General features: G+C 45.0%; 1 long non-coding RNA gene across 2 annotated transcripts in view; it reads left to right on the top strand.

Moving 5' to 3' along the window:
• Positions 1-23,064, top strand: part of LOC141990156 (uncharacterized) — a 29,393-nt gene extending 6,329 nt beyond the window's left edge. For both annotated transcript variants that reach the window (XR_012640092.1, XR_012640093.1), the window contains exons 2-3: positions 21,082-21,646; positions 22,560-23,064. This is a non-coding gene — a long non-coding RNA (uncharacterized LOC141990156). The remainder of the gene's footprint in view (positions 1-21,081; positions 21,647-22,559) is intronic.
• Positions 23,065-23,320: the final 256 nt, after the last annotated feature.

Genomic DNA, 23,320 nt, shown 5'->3' with positions numbered 1-23,320 from the left:
TGTTCTCCTTTCCAATATCTTTCCCTTCCCACAGTTACTGTCACCTTGGCATGCTATTGGCAAAGCGCTCACTGGTTGTGAGAGATGAGTTTTCATGACTCCTAGGGACAATGCAGTGTTTTTATAACAAATCCTTGGCCAGTAGGTACTTGGTCACCAGCTGAATCACACACACACCACTGTGGAAAACCCAGATTCTGCCATTGCAAAAATACAGGTCTCTGCCAATTGATCTAATGGAGACGTTAAGCTATAGTAAGTAGTATTAAGGCTTGTAGACTCTGTTTATATATACCCCCTAACAGTGGAGATAGTTCCATACAATGGAGCAAGTCTGAATTTCCATCCAGCACAAGCCCTATGTGATACGTTCATATTATAGAAGAGTTCCCAACTTCTTGATGTTCTGCATCCCATTTCCTAGATTCCTCAAATTCCAGACACCTTTTTCACTTCCCCTTATCTTCTCTCCACAACAGGAAGTAAATCCATCTGCCATCACCTTCCTTATGCTGCTTCCACCTCTCCAGAACAGCCTCTCTGCCCCTAAATAGGGTGACCATCTATGTTTCAAGAAAACAAAGGATGTTTTATTCATGGTAGAAAAGCATACATCTGCAGCCTTACGTTGTAGGATGTGCTGCTGAAATACAGGACAAAATGCCTTTTGTATGGACACAGGATGTGGGATATTAGGAACTAAGTAAAGGACATCTCCTAAAATACAGTACAGGTGTTCACCCTCCACCTAAATAACTCCCTGACTCTCTTTTAATCCTAATTTTTCACCGTACTTTCGTATTCCTCTCTAGACAGTAAAGCTACGAAAACACATTCCATGAGGTTCCTAGTTTCCTTTATAATTCAGTACCATGATTCATAAAAGATCACTTGCAGTTGTCAGGCACAGATTCTCTCCCCTTGAAGCAGAAAGCTGCAAGATAAACTGTGGAATTTGCTACTGCACTATATTATTGAGGCAAATATTAAGTTTTATAGAAGAAAGCCATTTATATGAAAGAGAATAGCATTTGCAATGATGATAGCTACACAAAAGTTTCAACCCACAAGTTTCAGAGCAGAAGCTAATGGAGGGCTAGGAAAGAATCCTATCCCTTGCCCCCACCCTCCCCATCACTGAATATTGCACAGTGCGCTATATTATAGAGTTCATATGCCTTCCTCTGAAGAATTTGGCATTGAGCACTGCCGGAAACAAGTTACCAGACCAGATGGGTCATTGGTCTATTTTTGTACAGCAGATGTGATACTAGACTGGATGAACCAAAGGACTGCTTTGGAAAGAGAAATTATTTGTACCTATTATGCACAAAGTGGACAAGTGAATAAAAGGGGATGGGAGGATGGTCACCTGTCTCTGAAGCATCCAGTATTGACCACTACCAGAGGTGAGATACTGGATTATTTGTAGTGATGGTCTAATCCAGTATGGCACAGGTGAGGTATTAGGTGAGAAGGTGCCATGGTCTGAACTGGTGTGGCAGGAGGCATGATACTATTATTATTTATAAATTAATTAGATGGCTTTCATGCCCACAATGCACTCAGCACTTTCCAGAAAGAGAAGGATAGAGTCCCTGCCCTCAAGAGCATAACAGCTGAAAAGCCAAACTCAAAGAAAGGGTCAGGGAAAGGAATACAACATACAAACAGAGGGATCATAGTGAGAAGAAACACATGGCTTAGAAGTTACATTTTTTAAAGCTCCCCCTTTACCATCTCTCTTCACAATTCAGCCTTCTTGTCTTTCTCCCACACCAATTCTCAGCTTCAATTCCAGTGTTGCTAAAGCCCTCTCCTAACATTTAACCGCTTCCCTCTACAAAATTGAGTAAATAAATGAAATATATAAGAAGATAATTTAGTCAGCTAGTTTTGCAAAGATGATGAAGAAAAAAGTGGGTCTCCTGCAGGAGTTGATGAAAAAATGTTGTCCTTGTGGACCATGCATTCCATATATTCCATGCATAAGAGGGAGCATGGAAGAAGGTGTGGAGACTTTTGTGGGAGAAGCAGACAATTCGGACAATGAGTCTGACATTGTCGGCAGAGCAAAAGGGACAGAGAGGCGACACAATAAGAGATAAGGGTAAGCAGAATTATGCAGATGACTTTGAAGATGATCACAAGAGCCTTAGATGTGATGTGGTGGAGAAGGTAGACCCAGAAGAGGAATTCTAAGAAAGGAGTGACATAAAATGATGAACAAGAAAGATAATCTTAGCAGCTTCATTTTGTATAAATTGCAGCAGGAGATATGGGTATCAGGCCAAAGAAGGGGACGTCACACTAATAAAGATGAGGAATGCTGATGGCCTGGGTGAGATATTTACAGAGAAAAGGTCAAATCTTAGTAATATTGAGGAGGACAAAATGGCAATATTTGCTTCTGCCTGGATGTGTGGAGCAAGAGAGAGGAAAGAGTTGAAGATGACCCCAGGTTATAGGTCAGTGTGACAAGGAAGATCCTGGAGGAGTCAACTGTAACAAGAATGGACCAAGTGGGGTGGGTTTGTAAAGAAAGATTAGGAACTTAGTCATCTTAAATTTTAGTTAGTGTTGAGATATCCAAGAGGAAGTATTTGAGATACTCGATTAGACAGAGCAATAGTCTGATCTGGCAAATCCTACCTATTTCAGGAACGACTCTGTTGGTGTTTCAATTATTACCCATTTATTTTGTATCAAATTGTATGGTACCCATTCAGTCAGGCCTAGAGCAACTCTGGTTAGATTGTAATTGGCTGGGGAAGAGTCTGAAGTACTTTGGTATGAACAATGATAGAATCATATCATGTGCGTGATGTTCATTCCTGTTGAAGCCAGAGGATTTTTGGGTGTTGGTCCTATGGCACATACAGATATTCCTGTATCTTTGCAAGAATATACACTCTCCTGTGCACTTTCACTCTTGCACATGCAGACATATTCCTGTGTCCCCTATGCCTGTGCATGTACAAACTCTCTTGTGCACACACACATATGCATTGCAGATACAGCCCTGTAAACTGTGTCAGTGCAGATCTGACCAAACCATTAATCCATTCTATTGTATTGCACTTCTCTGGATTTCTCGGGTCACAGGTTTGTGGTTTTTAACCAGGCTTATTTCCTCTACTCCTCCAACTTCCCTCAAGCTGCAGGCCAAAGTACTGCCATCATGCTGAATCTGCAACATCACAGTATTTCCATGGTAACATGCCCTGATGTCACAAACACCGCACTATCAGCTCAGCTTGATCTCCCCCAGAATTTGACAAAATGCAGGGCTCCTGTTAGAGGTGTTATGGAGCCAATACCCTGATTTTAGTTTTTAAAATGGTCTGTCTCATTATAGTTTGTTTGTGTGTTGGTTAGCATATGTTGAAACCCTCCCCCAAAGGTCATCGCTTTTCATGTGTGCATCTGGTCATTCATTTCCTCAGCTCGGTTCCTTGCCCAGTTATCTCTTCTCACAGTAGCCTCTGCTGTACCAAGTCAGTAAAACCCAGTCTTTCCTGTGAACGCTGGGGAATGCTGCCAGCCTGCCTGCCCCATGGGAGTAAAGCTGAATCCAAATCCACCTCTTTTAGGCATCCAGCTACAATGCATGCAGCAGCCAGCTCCAGAGCCTTGCACTGCACCAGCTGGCTCCCGCCACCCCCAGCTATGTCCCATACGCAAAGCTGGATAAATTTTTTATAGATTCTTTTCCTGTAATTTTTTACCCCAGAGCCGATTTATTAGCTGGGTTTTGTCAGGACATAGCCTGTCAGCCTCAGCCCCATCTCAGGGGTGGGGTGCATAGGGGGGGATGATGGCTCCCACTGGGCTCCCCAGACAGGGAAATGTGCGTCTCTCCTCATACAACATGAGCTGTAATTTCCGGCAGACATTTGAGGTCCCTGACATCTGCATAATGTGTGCCAGTCTCCTAGCAACCGGCAACAGCTGTCTGGCATTTCCAAGATTAAACTGTAACTATACACGGTCATTGCCAGGGAACGAGGAAGAGAAACGGCCCCTCCTGGCTCTTTTTAAGTCATTTATGTTTTACTCATTTCCTGCTCCGAGTAATGAGGCCAGAGATTGGGGGTTGGTGCTGCTGTTTCTGAGAAGGCAGATTGCTACACACACATATGTTATTGTTTCTGGGTGAATTTTTAGTGCTCATGAAAGGGAGGAGATAACAGAGGACCCAAACTTCCTGGCAAAGCTCTGCCAAAAAAAGCCAATCCAGACTGGTAGTACCCGCTGTTATTCCAGTTCTGCCCTTCTCTTATCCTCAGCTCTGCCAATGCATCTCAGTCCTTACCTGCACTACCTCCTGCTATTCTTGTGATGGGATCCCCCGGACTGTTGGTACACCTTAATGCTGAACTGCAGAATCCTTTGCTATTCCAGTGCTGGATTCCTCACACAGTTCTGTGATGCATCACAATCCTGACCTGTAACTACTAAACCCCCAATCTCTCTTCTATCTCTACTCCAGAATTATGCTTAATCGGATGATGAGGTTGGGTGATATAAACAAATTTCCCTCAGGAGAAATCAACTTGAGACCATCCAGACTCATTGCATTAGTGACCTAAATCTGATGAAATGTGAATGCAGTCACCCAAGACCACATTTCCACACCCTTGTTCAGTAAAAATAAATAAATCCTCTAGTGATGTTATAATATGTCCCCAGCTCATCCTTAAACCCAGCAATCTGTCTTCTTCACAATGAGGTATCAGGGACACTGGCCTCCCAGACTTACTGCCGTCTCTGCCCCCACATCCATCACTTCTGAACTCTGCCATCTGGATCACAGGGGATGACTTTTGTTTTTCCCAGTGTGTGCTTCACCCCCGCTCAGCCCCGAGGCCCTGTTCCCACTTGGCCTCTTCCCCTGAGGTCCCGCCCTTGCCCCACTTCTTTTAGCCTCCTCCCCCAAGGCCCCTCTGCCTCCCGCTCACTCCTCTCCACCCCCTCTCCCCAGCTCCCGCCAGCCGCCCGCTGATCAGTGGCCAGCCCTGGGCCCGCCAAACAGCTGATCGGTAGCCAACCCCAGGGCTCATGGAACAGCTGAGCACCCCCTATTTTTGTGTGTGTGTGCATGCTTGAGCCCCGGAGCACCAATGGAGTCAGGGCCTATGATCTGGATTCTTCATTATAATTTACTAACAGGATTCTGTGTTACTTTTAGTTTGTTTTTAAATAAAAAGGGAGGGGGGAATAACTGTTTGGCTACAAACAGTTCCTTTCAGTCTCTCTCTAATGCCAAGGCCAGCTGGATCCAGAAATTCCTCTACTGTGCCAGCAAGACAGCATTGACTCAAACAAGGAAGCCAGAACTTGGGCTAGAGTCCTTGCCAGGGATCAGCAAGCGGCCAGAGAGACCATGCTGCTGAGTCATCACTGCTTCAGTTACTACAAGCCTTTTCTGGGGACGGGACTGTTGCAAAGGTTCCTGGGAGTTGACTGATTGCTCCTTCTATAGTCATGTAACACACGCACAAATCAGAGGAATAAGAAATGCCATCCGCTGGGCCCAGCTCAGACCAAGAACACAGCCTGCTGGCCATGAGCAGGCAGTCTCTTTGACTGCGTTGATCCGCAGGCAAGGCACTCATTTAAGGCCCCATGTACGTATTTCAGGATGCAGCTTGCAAGTCTTATGTTGTCTCCCCCCTGTATCTAGCTTTTCTTGTCACCCACTCGTTAAACTGTTTCTAAAGGTCAATGATCCAACCAATGGCTCTTTAGAATGTTTTCTCCTTAAGATTTTTTCCTTTATTCTCACAAATTCCATCCCTTTATTTTCAGGATCACTGGCGATCACAGGGTCAGAGACGTTACGAGATGGGAAAGACCTTAGGTCCTATCTAGTGCATTCCCTGGGCATGGGAGCAGTGCAGGATTACTCCCTACATAATATAATAAATAAATATAATTAATAAATTAGCTCTTCCGGAGCACTTTCCATTTTTTAAGCCCTACACTGACTTAAACTAATTAATTTATTATATTCTCTAGGGCTTTGTCGAGTCTAGTTTGAAAGATCTCAAGCAATGGAGCTTCCCTAACTTCCTTTGAGAGACTATTCTACAGTCTCATAGATTTCACAATTATGGAATGTTTCTTTATGTTCAGCATAAATCTTCCTTTGCCAAATTTCATCCCACCACTTCTATTATTCTCGAGTCCCCCTTTAACTGACCTGAACAATTTCTCTCCTTCTTGGGTGTTTATATCCCTCAAATACTGCAGCTGTCCTTGTTCTCTGCTCCATAATTGATATTTAACCAAGTAAGATATACTTAGCTCTTCAGATCTCTCCACATCAGATTTAGATTGTTCGTGCCTTAGGGCATGGGACTTGACTTCTTACTTCTCTGTTCTACACCATGAACATCAGTGACTCCACATAAACAAATAAATAGCTATCAATTAATAATAAAATTAATCATTCCAGCTCCTAATCTTTCTGTTCCTCTTCTCTGATTTCCTTGTGGGGCATAGAATTCAGAATCAGACACTGCAAAATGAAGTTTAGGGAGTTTATCAGTTTCCTGTGGATGTGAGATGGATCTGCCAAAACCGAAGCTCTCTCAGGAGATTTAGGCCACAAGGAAGGGACACTATGGGTCAGGCTTTTTTGCTCCTCAGAAAAAAAGGCTTGCATCTGATTAGTTTCTTTTTTCACTAGAGAACAGACATGGTAGCTGGGTTTCCCACAAAGGGCTTTTAAATGTTCGGTATGGACACCACCACCCACAAATCCAATCACATTCAAATAAACAGCAAAACAATTCTCTCTGTACAAGAGGTCTGTGATATGGATCAGTGTACTGAAGGAAGTGATAGAAGCCACATTGTGCAAAGCTCTGGAGAATATACGTTAGGAGAGACCATCCAGCACTGACTCCCAGGGGTATGGACTAAATAGGATTTTTCCAGTTTAAACTTCTAGGATTCCCTGTGAATTATGGGGAATGGAGAACAACATACTACAGACACACAGGTTTTCCTAATTACTTACATGCGCAAACTTAGAAGCTACATTTGAGTCCTAATTAGGCTCTAAATTATACTGACAGTGTGCCTACATGTACAGTTATGGCCTGGCCCACCCAGCACTCACATGTAGGAGCAAATTAGTGCTCTCTTAAACATAATTTTTCCCTAAAAACCTCTGCCATGACAATGGCTAAATCCTACTCTCTTTGTCAACCAAGAATGCCTCTATACCACCCCAGAAATTTGCTCTTTATGCTGTGAGGAACTGGTAATGTATGGTCAGGGACCACAGATCTCAAACCTGGGCCCATAGGGCTCTTAAGAACTCTAAGCTTCATCCTGCTACCCACTAACAATTGCTAAGGCAGAAGCTGACCCCACAGAGGACTCCAGTCCTGGAACCTGATTGGCAGAATACTGGGGTTTCTGATTGGTCCACAGCTTCTATATAAACCCAGCACAAGACAGGAACAGGAAGTTTTCTATGCAACAGGGATTCACCTTGCACTCAGCTGTTTGCATTGTGCTTCCCGCTCCCTTGGCTTGATGTCCTTGTATCCCAGACTGACCTGATTCTGGTTATCGATCTGTGGTTCTGCTCGCCTGCTTCTGATTTCCCGGTAACCTGACCCTGCCTGCCTCCTGATTCTCGGGTTGCCCTATGACCTGTCTCGGTCTCTGACCTCCCAGTATCTGACCTGGCCTGACTCCTGCTTTGACTCTTAGGTCAGGCCACCCATGTCATTTAGGCTCCAGGATGGGTCCCAATGCCAGCAGAATGGACGTGGCTAACCCTTCAGGAGCCACCACACGCACTCGAGTGGGCCACCCACCTTCAGGCGGCCAACCAAGCCCTGCAGGCCTGTGTCGTCCAGCTGATCTCAGAGAACCACCTACTGCAGGAACAAATCATGCAGTTGTGTGCCACAATCCACACACGGCTTATGCAGCCCTATTCCCTGATACAACTGCTGGATTGCTTTGATGGTAATTGCCAGCGATTCTGGGGTTTCATAAACCAGTGTTGCCTCCTGTTCATGATGCACCCTCAGTCTTCTACTACTGATCATGCAAAGGTGAGCCTGGCCATCAGCCTGCTCTCTGGGGAAGCATTAAACTGGGCCTCCCCGCTCTTGGAATGTGACAGCCCAGTTGTGTTGAACTGGGACCATATCGGTATTATTTGACAACCCACACCGAACTAACTCGAACAGCAGAGGCTGCCCTAAGGAAGCTCCAACAGGGGCAGGGCACTGTAGCTTCCTATGCTGCGCAATTCTGCCTCACAGCCAATACAGACTGGAATGAGGCAGCACAGGTGGGCCAGTTCCGATGGGGCCTCCAAGAAGAAATTAAAGACAAACTAGGCTGGGTACAGATTCCCATGAGCCTGGATACCCTTATGAATCTTGCCATCTGTATAGACAACTGGTCACAGGAGTGAAGAGAGTTAAAAATGGGGGCTGTCAACTCTCCAATCTATGTACTGTGAGCTTTTCTCAAGAGAGTGAGAGAGTGAGTTTGTCTGTGGGGGGGCGGAGGGTGAGAAAACCTGGATTTGTGCTGGAAATGGCCCAACTTGATGATCACTTTAAATAAGCTATTACCAGCAGGAGAGTGGGGTGGGAGGAGGTATTGTTTCATGGTGTCTGTGTATATAATGTCTTCTGCAATTTCCACAGTATGCATCCGATGAAGTGAGCTGTAGCTCACGAAAGCTCATGCTCAAATAAATTGGTTAGTCTCTAAGGTGCCACAAGTCCTCCTTTTCTTTTCTCCACTGCTTCTTACTGAGCCAATGCAGGTGGATGTGGGCCGTCAATGGCTCACTCCATAGAAAAGAAGCGACAATGCCAGCACCATCTCTGTTTCTACTGCTGTGAGTCAGGTCACTCCATCTCTGCCTTCCCTGTATGAACTTCAAGGAACCTGGGAAAAGAGCTCCCTCACACTTTGGTCTTGATGGAACACACCCAGAGCCCTGCCCAAGGGCTCCCCATTTGCCAGTTGCACATACCTGGGGCATCCCTGCAAAATATCATCCTACCAGCCCTCATTGACTTACATGCAGCTGACATCTTCATAGATGCAGCAGCAGCCCAAATCCGACAGATACCTTTGCGATGCAAGGTCATTCCTGATCTTGTAGAGACTCTTGGCAGTTCCCCTTTGTCTTCTGGTCCAGTAACAGAGGAAAAAACTCCCCTGGAGGCTGTGATTTAGGGGTACTGAGAAGTGTTACAATTTGATGTGATCCATTCTCCACACTTTTCCCAATCCTTGGTATCTCTTGGCTGACCCTCCACAACCTGGTCATTTGGTGGCAAGCACAGGAAATCTGTTTTCTGTCTGAGTTTTGTCTCCAGCACTGCTCCAGCATCCAAACCTTGAGAGACTCAGGTGGGATTGACCATCCAGGCAGAACCTTCCATTTCAGTTACAGCCTGAGCTCCCCTTGATATACCAAGACTATGCTGGTGTTTTAAAAAAGAAGAATGTGGAAACCCTACCTCCGCCTGGGACTATGACTTCGCAATAGAGCTGAAGCCCAGAGCCATTTGGACCAGTTTATTCCATGTCAGAACCTGAGCTGGCAGCAGTCCGAGAATACCACCAGGAGAATTATCCACAAGTTAACCTTGCCAGCTGGCGCACCAGTCCTGTTTGTCAAAAAGAAAGATGGCAGTCTCCAACTCTGCATGGACTACCACTCATTGAATCAGATAACTATCAGGAATTGTTACCTACTACCCCTGATTCCCAAGCTGCTGGACTGTGTTGGAGCTGGCCATATATTCACCAAGTTGGCCCTTTGGGGGGGCTTACAACCTTGTACAGAGAAGGGGACGTGTGGAAGATAGCCTTCCGGACCTTGTACGGCCACTATGAATATCTGGTAATGCCTTTCGGGTTGAAGCCCGGCCACCTTCCAACATTTTATAAATTATGTGTTCTGAGACATATTGGACCAGTACATAGTAGTCTACCTGGATGACACATTGATCTTCTCTATCCTGAACAGCGTACTGCTCATGTCTGAATCATCCTGGGACACTTGTGGCAGCATGGCCTTTACACTAAGCTCAAGAAGTGTGCCTTGCTAGGAGTTCTTGGGCTTCACCTTATCCCCAAAAGGAATCCAGATGGACCCAAGTAAGGTCCAAGTTATCCAAGACTGACCAACTCCCCCCACAGTATGTGACCTGCAATGCTTCTTGGGGTTTGCCAACTTCTACTGATGATTTATCCTGAATTTTTTTAAACAAACAAAGTCACTCACTGCTCTCTTCTGGAAAAATGCCAATTCCATTGGTCTTCCAAGGCCCAGCATGCATTCGATCAACTGAAATTTGCCTTTACTACAGCACCTATATTGACTTACCCCACTGTCACAAAAGCCTTAATCATAGAAGCTGATGACTCCAACATGGCAGTTGGGGCTGTCCTTTCCCAGCGACTTGGCCTCAAACAAGTCTTACACCCGTGTGCTTATGACTCCAGGAAGCTCCCCTGCAGAGCTAGACTATGAAATACTTGACAAGGAACTCCTGATGATTAAAAAATTCCCTTTGCAAAATGGTGGCACTACCTGGAAGGAGCTCGTCACCCAGTCCAGGTGATCACTGACCACAAAAACCTGGAATATCTATGTAGAGCAAAAGCCTTAAACCAATGGTAGCTTCGGTGGTTTTTACTTTTCCTCATGATCCGACCACTCTGGATCCAAAAATGGCAAGGCAGATACCCTGTTCCTAAGATACGGTACCACCCCACAAGATGCCAGCCAGGAACCAAGTCTCATTCTTAAATCCTGTAACTTTGTCACTGCAGCTCATCTGGATATACTCAGATTGATATGCTCCACCTCTGCCTCAGAAATTCTGCCTGATGAACAAACTACTATTGCCAAGCAGCCACATGACTCCCTGAAGGAATCACATACATAAGAGACCATGTCTATGTGCCCCCAGGACCCACAACGGTCACAGTCCTACAACTATGCCATGATTTTCCCCTAGTAGATCACTTGGGGTATTTCAAGACATATTGACTAATAGTCTGTTCCTTTTGGTGTCCCTGGATGCGCCCAATCCAGTCGTTCATTGCCTCCTGTGATGTTTCTGCCTGTGCCAACACCCCATGCCACAAACCCTGTGGTCTCCTCCAGCATTTGGATACCCCATCTCAACCCTGGGTGGCCATCACTGTAGACTTTAGTATAGAATTACCAGAGTCTGACAAATTTACAAGTTTTAATGGTAGTAGACTACTTTACCAAAATGGGCCACTTCTTCCCTTGCACAGGCCTCCCCTCCACTGAAGAGACAGTCCATTTTTGGATTAGCAACCTGACCTTCCAGAGCACATCACCTCTGTTCGTGGGTTGCAGTTCACGGCCTGGATCTGGCACAAGGCCCTGCACCTGCTGGGAGTCTGCACATGTCTGTCTTCTGCGTACCATCACCAGTCCAATGGCCAGACGGAAAGGGCTAACCAGATTCTCAAGGAGTATCTGCGATGCTACATTAATCATCACCAGGATGATTGGTCCTCACTTCTCTGTTACATGGAGTTTGCCTACAACAACGCAGATCATGCATCTATGGGTCAGAGTCCCTTTTTTATCAATTAGGTGAACCACCCTGGATTCCATCCACAAGTACCTGCATCCTTTGCCCAACTCAGCTGCCTCAGACCTGGTGCAGTGGATATGTCAGGCCCAGGAAGAAGTAAAGAAGCACCTGGAAAAGGCAAAAGTGGAGTATAAGCAGCATGCGGGCCAGCAAGGATCCACCTATTCAGTAGGACAAAAAGTATGGCTCTGCATGGAGCACCTCCACATAGACAGGCCTGCCTGCAAGCTGGACTTTCTGTTTCTTGGCCCTTTTAAGATATTACGACAGGTAAATCCAGTCACTTTTGAACTCCAACTACTCTGCTCTCTAAAGATGCACCTGGTGTTTCATGTATCACTTTTGAAACCCTATACAGAAAACCTTTTCCCTTATGGGCCCAGCCACCTCCCCCTACAGTACAAGTACAGGGCCATAAGGAATGTGTAGTTCATGAGATCCTGGACTCCAAACATAAATGTGACAGGCTATGGTATCTTGTGGACTGGGAGGAATATGGTCCTAAGGAATACATCTGGAAGCCTGTGGAAAATGTACACACTCCCACATTTGTGTGGGCATTCCATAAAAATCACCCCAAAAAGCTTGGTCACACACTGCTTGGAGGGCACCCCTTCGAGAAGGGGTGATGTCAGGACTGCACATCTCAAACTCCGGTCTACAAGACTTTGGCCAACCTGCTAACAGTTGCTAGGGCAGAACCTGAACCCTGACAGATTACTCCAGTTCTGGAACCTGATTGGCAGAATGCTAGGGTTTCCGATTGGTCCACAGCTTCTATATAAACCTAACACAAGACAGGAAGAGGAAGTTGTCTATGCAACAGGGATTCACCTTGCACTTGACTGTGTGCATTGTGCTTCCTGCTCCCGCTCCCATTGCTTGACATCCTGGTATCCTGGCCTGGCTTAACTCTGGTAATCAATCTGTGGTTCTGTTCTCAAGTTTGCCTCCTGCTTCTGATCTCCTGGTAACCTGACCCTGCCTGCCTCCCGACACTTGACTCTTGGGTTGGACTCCTGGTTTGGCCACTAGGTCACAGCATGTATGTCCCAGTAGTGACACATATGGGGCACAGGTCACCGACATCCAAGATGACCTCTGCAGAGAGCAGAAAAACTACCCACTGAATTTCATCCCTTCCCCTCCCCTCCAGATTTCAGCGTATTCATGAAGTAAGACAGCTTAGAAGTGTTGTAAGAAGATAGTCATCACTTGTGATTCAGGTCCATGTCACAGCAGCTGATAAAAGATGCTTGGGAGCGCCCAGGGCTGCTGCTGAAAGAAACTGTTACCACCACCTTTGAAGAGGGAAACCTACAATCCACCCTAAACCATGCCATAATTCAGCCAATTCTGAAGAAGCTAGACCGATCTCTAGACCTATCAGATCTTACAGATAACTACTTGGTGTCAACCTTCCTATATATAAGCAAAATAACAGAGAAACAAATGAAGAACTGCTTCCAAACACAGCTATCCATCACCAAAAACCTGGACACTCCTCAGTAGACTTAAGTGCACAAAGTTAAGCATGTGCTTAAGTGTTTTGGGGAATTGTGGACTTAGAGAGGTACTTCTACTCTAAGTTCCAATTAAATAACTATTTCTTGGGGTAGTTTCATTTTAAATAGCCCCGGCCAGTATGATTAATATTTATTAGTTATATTACAGAGGTTTCCAGAGGCCTGAGTCAGAATTGGGGTGTATTATACTAGGCACTGTACAAATGTATATGGAAAGATAGTCCTTCCCCCAAAGAGGTTATAACCTAAGAAACAGAGAAATCAACTAGGTTACATAATTAGTCAATCTAATTTAGAATGACTTTAGGGCAGGGAACATGTCTTCGTCTATGACTTGTACAGCACCAAGCACAATAATGACACTAAATAAAGAAGTAATAGTTCTGCAGAGGCAGATGAAGGTTGGCGAGGAAGCTAGTAGGGCATAGCTGCACCTGCTGCTGCCAAGTTTCCTATCACAGTCAGTCTGGGAGGCAGAGGTGGGATGCTTGCCCTTCATGTGTGCTTTCCAGATTCCTGTCATCTACAGTTGCAGCCGCTTAGCCATCACTTTGAGTGGCATGTGTCATAGGGATAGTGGAGATAAAACTTAAGTGTGTGCACTGGAGCTTGCAATAACACAGCAGCAGCAATATCTGAAAAAACTGCATCCCAGAATCAAAATAATATGGAGATGAATCAATTTCAAATGGCCACTCAGTGTCTTGACTTTCCAAATCAGAGTCTTTCCAAATCAGAAGTCACAACTGCCATAATCGGGTACAACAAAATATAAAAGAAGCAGAAGAAATCCATCTTGTCTCGCTTTCTGTCTCTCTTGCACACACACAGATAGTCATCTCACACAGAGAGAGAAACAGATATATGCAGATTGCATAGATACAGGGGTACAGTATATCTGTACACAGAGACACATGCACTGAAATATTTACCCATAGCTGCATGTGAACAGAGAAATACTAATACATACATGCACCGATGCATGACTCATTCATGCACAGAGACACATAAGTACATACATACACAGACTCATATTCATTCACACATGTACAGTCTCTCTCTCAGCACTGACACCTACATAAACACACAGATCCTTACAGACACAAACACATCAATGCTAAGACACTCATAAACACACACAAAGAGACACTCACACACATATAGTTACTTTGAAGCCTCTTGTGAATTTTCCACTTGCAGTTCTATTTTTCTCTCCTTGTTTCCTAAGAACCCAGCTGAAACTTCATGGCTGCAGCTGTCACTAACTCATATTCCCAGGGAGTCGGGTGAGGGACACAAGTCCTAGCTGTCAAGGAGCAGAAAGCCAGGGGCTTTGTTGTTTTGACAACCTCTTTCCAACTCAGACTGTGCACAGTCACAGGTACTGGGACTTTCAGGGCTTTTACTAGGGGTGGAGGTTTTGGGCAGGTGGAAGTTGTGCTTTCTACAGCCAAAGAAGTAGATATTTATATTAAAGTATGAAAAATCTGAATCCCAAATAACTAGGGTGTCTAAAGTGAGGCTCCAAAATCCATATTTATGCCTCTAAATAGAAGTAGCTTCATTTTCAAAGTGCCGAACACCCACAGCTACCATTGGCTTAGGGAGAGCTACAAAAGGTTATTAATCTACCTGTTATATGATGGGGATCATCATTTGCTGACTCCAGTGGCTACTGTAAAAATGGTCAGAAAATTTACTCTATAAAAATGCTCCTGTGTTCCCGTCTTACTCAACACACAGTAACTGTTCCATGTGTGTCTTCAAGTCACACTTGCTGACTTTACTGACCCAAACAACTGCTAACTCTGAAGTAAGGTGTTGAGTCCTATATATCTGCCTTCTCATGATTTTCGCTGGGATCGATGTCAGGCTAACCAGCCCAGTATTTCCGTTCATTCCATTTGCCCTTTTTAAATATTGGCACAACATTTCATTTTTTCCAATTCCCTGGAACTTCCCAGTGTTCCAAGTTTTGTTAAAAATCAACATTAGTGATTCAGATTGCTCCCTGGTCCATTCTTTTAATACTCATGGGTGCAAGCTGTTCTGCTGATAAATACCCACCATTCCTGAAAGTACCCATGGTAAATAAACATTTTTACTCAAATGATTAGGCTGTGTTGGCTCCAAATATGTCATTATCTGTGCTCCTCATAATTTGCATCCCAGCACCTGCTGATTTTATCCCATAAATTATCTCAGACACACTAAAAATTATCCTAACGTGTCTATTGCCAGACACCTTAGGGTACATCTACACTGCAAAGAAATACCTGCAGCATCGAATCTCAGAGCCTGGGTCAATTGACTTGGCTTCGGACTGCATGGATAAAAATAGCCAAGACCTATCCCCCTTTCCGGCTTTCAGAGCCTGGGCTCCAGCTCAAGCAGGAATGTTTAGCCTCACAGTCTGAGCTCTGCAAGCCCAAGTCAGTTGAATCAGGCTCTGACACTTAGCACCCTGAATTTTTCTTTGCAGTGTAGACATACCCCTAGTGACTGGACATCGTTTATAATCATTTAGAGACAGAGTCTGTAGCCCTTGCTCATGTGAATGAGAAGACTCTGCAGCTCCTGACTTCATTGGGACTACTCAAGTGATTAAGGGCTGCAGGCCCTTTATCATTATTCACTGCATATCCCCATATCACTGTTAAGTTCTCACATCATGACCCCTACAACAGATCAGTACATTAAAGGGGACACTGAAGTAATTAGTTCAAATTCCAAGTATAGTTAAAAAGAACAGGGCGAGGAACAAGAACGGGGAAGGCTTACAAAATAGAAAGGTTTACATGAATTAGAATGTCAAAAATAACACATTCTTATTTTGGATTTAAACTTCCCTCTGGCATATTGGAAACCCAAACCCAGTAGCCATAGACTAGTGCTTGAGAAACACAAAGGGGAACTGATCATTATGGTTTCACTGTCGTAGGATGAGTGAAATGCAAAGGGTAATCAAAGAACATAAACTGTAAAAAGGAAATTAGATTTGAAATATTCTTTCAGTTTTAATAATCTTGAGTGTTAGTGACACAGGGAAGGATTTTTAAAAACATTTGATTATTAGGTTGATAGTGTGGTTAGATAGAAACTCAATTTGGGCAATAATAAAATAAAAAACAAAAGACAATAGCTACCATTTTTGTGACTCCCACTCAAAAACTATACCCAATTTTCTTTCCACTTTCTCGTGGTTTTGGAGCAACAACTAACTAACAAGAATACTGCCCAAATTCCTGTTGACATGATTGAAGAGATAGGTGCCCAGAACAAGGAAGTAAACAAAAAGAAAGCCATGCTGACCTCTGCTGTATCAGAAACACTAGTGGGGAAATGGCGCCTTTCAGTGGAACTTGAGTGAGAAGGCCCATGTTCCCTGCAGGGACTGTAATTGACAAGACATCAGGGGCTCAGGAAACACGGAGTCAGGCTGGAAGCAAGTAGCCATGTGGCTGGAGCAATCCACAGAGTTTAATAAAGTTCCAATGGTTAACCTGCATTCAGGATCACTCTGCGAATGGAACACTTTCCTGCTGCGGCTGTTGTCCCCATTACAAACTCCATAGCCTGCCACAACATGTCTTCTCATAGCAGCATCCCATCATGTGGCAGGAGACAAGCACAACAGGTGGCCATGCTGTCCAACTGAACTTTACGCTCATTGTCTCCCCTCATAGGTAAGAAATAGGAAGGGATGGAAACACCCCAAATTGCCATTTCCCACCTCAACATGTTAGCCCTTAATCGTCATTAGGATTTGCAAACAAAAGTCTCTCCAAGTGGCTGCCCTGCTGTTGCAGCCAGAGTGTCACCCAGTTGGTGTAAGCACTGAAGAATATTCTCTGTGAGCATCCCAATGAATAGTTGAACTACCCGACATGCATTGCTGGTGATTTGCAAGCTGATGGAATCATTTCTAACGCTAAATGACTTGCCCAAGGTCCCTTAGGCAGAGTGTTGCCAACTCTCATGATATTATTGCAAGTCATGCAATTTTTGGTGTTATTCTTAAAGCCCCACCTCCTGGAGGCATGGTCTTGAGACTTGCCAACATGAGGCCAGTTAGTGACAGATACGATGGAGACTTTCACAATGTGGATTCTTGTTTAGTAAGAATTAGACTGAGAGTGAGCAGATCATTTCATAGAGGCCACCAGGTGGAAACAACTTATGAGCACTGCTAACCTGCAACTTCAAGTCAAAAGGTTCCATCCACATCCTGTGGTGAGGGCTTCCTGATTAGCTGTGTTGTCACAAGTTCCCACTTGCTTGCTTTGGGGTGGAAAGTCCTGCTTGCCCAACAAGGACCAACCCATTCAGGTTCTCTTTTGATCCATTTTGGGATGCAGGACTGACACATGGATATGATATGACACTTCTGTGAGCCACCTAGTTTACATGGATGGAATCACACTGCCAGTATAAGGGATAATTAAACAAACCTGTTAGTTACCAGTTGACCCTATGCCTGACCTGGCTAGATCCATTAGTTTTTGGTCTAGATTCTTTAGTTATTGTCCTTTTCTCCTGCTCCTAATGTCTCATTCTTTCCTTCTACTGTCCCATCTATCTGTATCACTTGTCTCTTGTTTTATACTTAGATTGTGAGCTCCTTGGGGGTGGGACTGTCATTTTGTTCTGTGTTTGTACAGCACAGTGGGGCCCTGTGTCTGGGGCTCCTTGGTACTACAGTATTAGAAATAATTAATAATAATCATACTGCTTTGTTTTTTGACCTCTAGGCTTCCCCAGGAGCCAAGCGGTCAGGCCTTGTTCAGGCTGTTCCACTTGCTCCCTACTCGTAGACCAACCCCAAACTGTGTAGTCAGGCTGTTTTCAGACTGTCTGCTGGCTTGGCCTCTCTGCTTTACAACTCTGGAACCTACCTTCAGACTGTGTAGTCTTGGTGTTCCTTGGACCTATTTCTAGGGCATTTTGTCAGCTACTTTTGGCCTGCTTCATCCTCCAGAGATTAATACTCTGCCTTCCCTATCTATCCTGGATGCTCTGCTCTTAGCCACAACCTTTTCAGCAGTGGGCCTGCCTTCACAATATCTATGCTCTCCACGCTCCTATACCACAATACTGTCTTGCTGCACCAGGACCTGTTTCCAAGGCTGATCCATATATATATTCCCCATAGGGCTGTCGATTAATTGCAGGTAACTCACACGATTAACTCAAAAAAATTATTCACGATTAAAAAAAATGTATCGCAATTAATCCATGATATTTGTGTTTTCTGAGATTCCCTACTTGAACCTCCTGAGAAGTTCTGCTTGGCCCTTCAGAGATGTTCCAGGTCTCTAGTCAGTCCCCTTGATATCCCCAATTCAGATCAACTTCATGAGAGTGTCAGGAGTAGGAATTGGGAGGAACAAATAACCTCAGAACAACCATATGGGGGAATTAGGACTGTCAAGCAATTAAAAAAATTAATCGCGATTAATCACACTGTTAAACAATAATAGAATACCATTTACTTAAATATTTTGGATGTTTTCTACATTTTCAAATATATTGATTTCAATTACAACACAGAATACAAAGTGTACAGTGCTCATTTTATACTTATTTTTATTACAAATATTTGCACTGTAAAAACCAAAAGAAACAGTATTTTTCAATTCACGTAATACAAGTACTGTAGTGCAATCTCTTTATCATGAAAGTTGAACTTACAAATTATGTACAAAAAGTAACTGCATTCACAAATAAAACAATGTAAAACTTTAGAGCATACAAGTCCACCCAGTCCTATTTCTTGTTCAGCCAATCGCTCAGACAAACAAGTTTGTTTACATTTGTAGGAGATAATGCCACCTGCTTCTTATTCACAGTGTCACCTGAAAGTGAGAACAGGTGTTCTCATGGCACTGTTGCAGTCAGTGTCGCAAGATATTTACATGCTAGATGTGCTAAAGATTCATATGTCCCTTCTTGCTTCATCCACCATTCCAGAGGGTATTTGTGTATCATTTCTGGATGCATCACCATGGGAAGCAGTTTATCTAGTCCTGGAAATGTTAGTGGGCAGATACTAGGAGGGATATGCTACAAAAGCTGTAAGATGCCTCAGATGCCAGCACAGGAACAAGAAAAAAGGAGGACTAACCTGGTCACCTGGGAGGTCTCTACCCCCAGCTCAGAGCTCTTCTGTTGCCCCAGGATGAGGCAGGGACTGGTATATCAAGAAACTGCATAGGATATTTTTCCTGCAGAGGTATGACATCATGCCTGGCAGCCTCCCAAGGCACCGTATCCAATTATCTGAGTCATCAACAAAGATAAATTGTCAAGGGATTGTCTCTGAATTCTGCCCCAGTAAATACAAGAGCAGAAAAGGCAAAGAGAAATGGCTGACTGCAGTAGGGTGACCAGATGTCCTGATTTTATAGGGACAGTCCCGATATTTGGGCTTTGTCTTGTATAGGCACCTATTACCACCCCACCCCTTGTCCCGATTTTTCACACTTGCTATCTGGTCACCCTAGACAGCAGAGTGGGGGTACACATACACACAGAGAGAACACAACAATTAGAAGGGATGCAGGAAACCCAGATACATGCAGATACCGGGAAAAACACTGATTTGCTCACTTTCACACGTACATGCTTTTGCCCACACAATCTCACACATGTATATTCTCACTCCTACATGTGTATGCTCACAAACACCTATTTTCACATAGCGCACATAAAAAATATATATATCATATGCACACACAAATACACTATAGCAGACATGCACAAACGTACACCCACATAAATGCAAACTGAAATCACACACTTGGATGCATATAACACAGCACCAACACATAAACATGTATGCACCCAAGCTCAATGATGATACTATCTGTATAACAGCTGCTTAATCACGTAGTAGCTGTTCTTGTTTACAACATAATGAGGAACCAGAAACATTGGCCCAAATTATTCCCTCTGCCTTCAGTGTCAGAGGAGACAAAACCCTATGGAATTGAGACAGGGGTATCATTCCACACAGTAAACCTCCTGTGGGCATGGGGATCTCTGTGTAAGGAGGAGAGAACGAGTACAGGAGAGAGGCGGGCTGCAGCGAATAAGCACGGCGACCTTACCAGCCCTCTGTGGATTTTATAGCAGAGATATTACTGATTGAATCACTATGGTGATTAACTTTGGTGCACTACCCTCATCCTATGGAATCTCCTGTGAGGGGAGTCCAGGGGTATCAGCCAGTAGGACAGAGGCAGTGCTGAGGCACAGCAACTCTACATAGACATCAATGGTCTTTGGCAAATCCCCTAAAACTATGATACGGGGTAGGGGAGGGGAAGCCTCCTGCCTATTCCAGGTGTTTATATGAGAGCAAAGTCCCTACTCCAGTAGAACAACACAGAGGAAACCCTGCAAAGGGAGTTTCATAGAGTTCCCAATCCTCCACATAAGGATTGATCTGGCTATTGGACAATGGCAGGTCTATTGCTTTTTTGTATGCAGTGTAAACAAATCTTCATTAGAGACCAGACTGAGACCCTTCTCTCTTATGACTCAGCCTGGATTTTAACCTGGATCTCTACTGCATTTACTTTGCCCTGATCTACAGTACGGGGTTAGGTCGAATTTAGCTGCGTTAGGTCCATTTTAAAATGAATGCGTCTACACAACCTACCCCGTCCATTGACCAAAAGGGCTCTTAAAATCAACTTCTGTACTCCTCCCCGGCGAGGGGAGTAGCGTTAAAATTGATGTTGCTGGGTCGAATTTGGGGTAGTGCAGATGCAATTTGACAGTATTGGCCTCTGGGAGCTATCCCAGAGTGCTCCAATGTGACCGCTCTGGACAGCACTTTGAACTCCGATGCACTAGCCAGGTACACAGTAAAAGCCCCAGGAAATTTTGAGTTTCATTTTCTGTTTGGTCAGCGTGGCGAGCTCAGCAGCACAGGTGACCATGCAGTCCGCCCAGAATCCCAAATGAGCTCCAGCATGGACCGAAAGGGAGACACTGGATCTGATTGCTGTAAGGGGAGAAGAACCTGTGCAGGCCGAACTCTGATCAAAAAGAAGAAATGCTAATATATATGCCAAAATTGCACAGGGCATGGTGGAGAGATGCTACAACAGGGACACACAGCAGTGCCGCGTGAAAGTTAAGGAGCTGAGGCAAGCCTACCAAAAGACAAAGGAGGCAGATGGTCGCTCCGGATCAGAGCCCCATACATGCTGCTTCTATGATCAGCTGCATGGCATTCTAGGGGCGGACCCTACCACTACCCCACCACTGTCCTTCAACACCTGCAAGGGGGAGTCTCACGCAACAGGGAGGAGGATTTTGTGGATGAGGAAGAGGAGGAGGAGAAGGAGGAGAATGTGCAGCAGGCAAGCTGTGAATCCATTCTCCCCAGCAGCCAGGACCTTTTCATCACCCTAGAGCCAGTACCCTCCCAAGACGGGATCCCCGACCCTGAAGCCGGAGAAGGCAGCTCTGGTGAGTGCACATTTGTAACTACAGTACAGGGTTTAAAAGCAATAGTGTTTAATGTTTGATTTGCCCTGAAGAATTGGGATGCATTCGGGGCTAGTACAGCTACTGGAAAAGTCTGTTAACGTGTCTGGGGATGGAGCGGGAATCCTCCAGGGACATCTCCATGAAGCTCTCCTGGAGGTACTCTGAAAGTCTTTGCAGAAGGTTTCTGGGGAGGGCTGCCTTATTTTGTCCTCCACGGTAGGACACTTTACCATGCCAAGCCAGTAGCAAGTAGTCTGGAATCATTACAGCACAAAGCATGGCAGCGAATGGTCCTGGGTTTTGGTCGCATTCAAGCAACATTCGGTCTTTATCTTTCTGTGTTAGCCTCAGGAGAGCGATATCATTCATGGTCATCTGGTTGAAATAGGGGAATTTTTGTAAGGGAACAGTAAAAGGACCCCATTCATGCTGGGTTGTTTGCGCTTGGCTAAAAGGCATCATCCCGGAGAATAGCCACGTGGCAGGGGGAGGGTGAAGGGATCATTCCAGAGAATAGCCATGCAGTGCGGTGGGGGGAGGTGCGTGCTGCATATCCACCCGAAAACTGCAGCCCCTCCGGTGAAAACCAACCGGCATTGCTTGCTATGGGAAAGGATGGCGCTGCAGTTTGAAACCATTCCCACATGTTATGAAGGCGGAAGAAGCCAACCCCGCATACCAAAATGGCTGCCTGGAAACTGAATTCTGTTGCCCAGGCGTGTGTGATGTGTCACCATACCGGCAGGCACTCAATATAAAAGGCAAAATGTGACCTTGTACCTAAAGCACATGTGCTATGCACTGTGAATTGCTTGATTCACTGTGAAAGAATCTCCCTTTTGTTTTCAGAAATGTATCTTAAATTTTACTCTCCCTTTTTATCTCCCCCCAGGTGCAAATGTTTCTATGCTCTCCCTATCATCTCCGACCCTGAGGTTATCGCAGATTAGAAGTCGAAAAAAAACGCACTCACGATGACATGTTTTCTGAGCTCATGCAGTCCTCCTGCACTGATAGGGCACGGCTTAATGCATGGAGGCATTCAGTGGCAGAGGCCAGGAAAGCATTAAGTGAGCATGAAGAGCAGAGGCAGGAGGCGATGCTGAGGCTAATGGGGGAGCAAACGGACATGTGAAGCATCTGTTGGAGCTGCAGGAAAGCCAACAAGAGCACAGACCCCCTCTGCATCCATTGTATAACCGCCTGCCCTCCTCCCCAAGTTCCATATCCTCCTCACCCAGACGCCCAAGAACGTGGGGGGTGGGAGGCTCCGGGCACCCAGCCACTCCACTCCAGAGGATGGCCCAAGCAACAGAAGGCTGTAATTCAAACAGTTTTGATTTATAGTGTGGCTACAATAAGCAATGTGGCCTTGTCCTTCCCTCCTCCCTCACCCCACCCCACCTGGGCTACCTTGTCAGTTATCTGACTTTTTTTTTTAATTAATAAAGAAAGAATGCATGGTTGCAAAACAATAGTTACTTTATTTCCTTTGCCAACTGTGATCGAAGGGGGGAGGGTGGCTGGCTTACAGGGAATTAAAATCAACAAAGGGGGTGGGTTTGCAGCAAGAAGAAACACACACAGCTGTCATACCGTAGCCTGGCCAGTCATGAAACTGGTTTTCAAAGACTCTCTGCTGCGCAGCACACC

Source organism: Natator depressus, chromosome 6 (genome assembly GCF_965152275.1).
Source record: "Natator depressus isolate rNatDep1 chromosome 6, rNatDep2.hap1, whole genome shotgun sequence".
Taxonomy (NCBI): Eukaryota; Metazoa; Chordata; order Testudines; family Cheloniidae; genus Natator; species Natator depressus.
The sequence above is the reverse complement of the archived record's forward strand: the minus strand, read 5'-3'. Positions and strand labels throughout refer to the sequence as shown.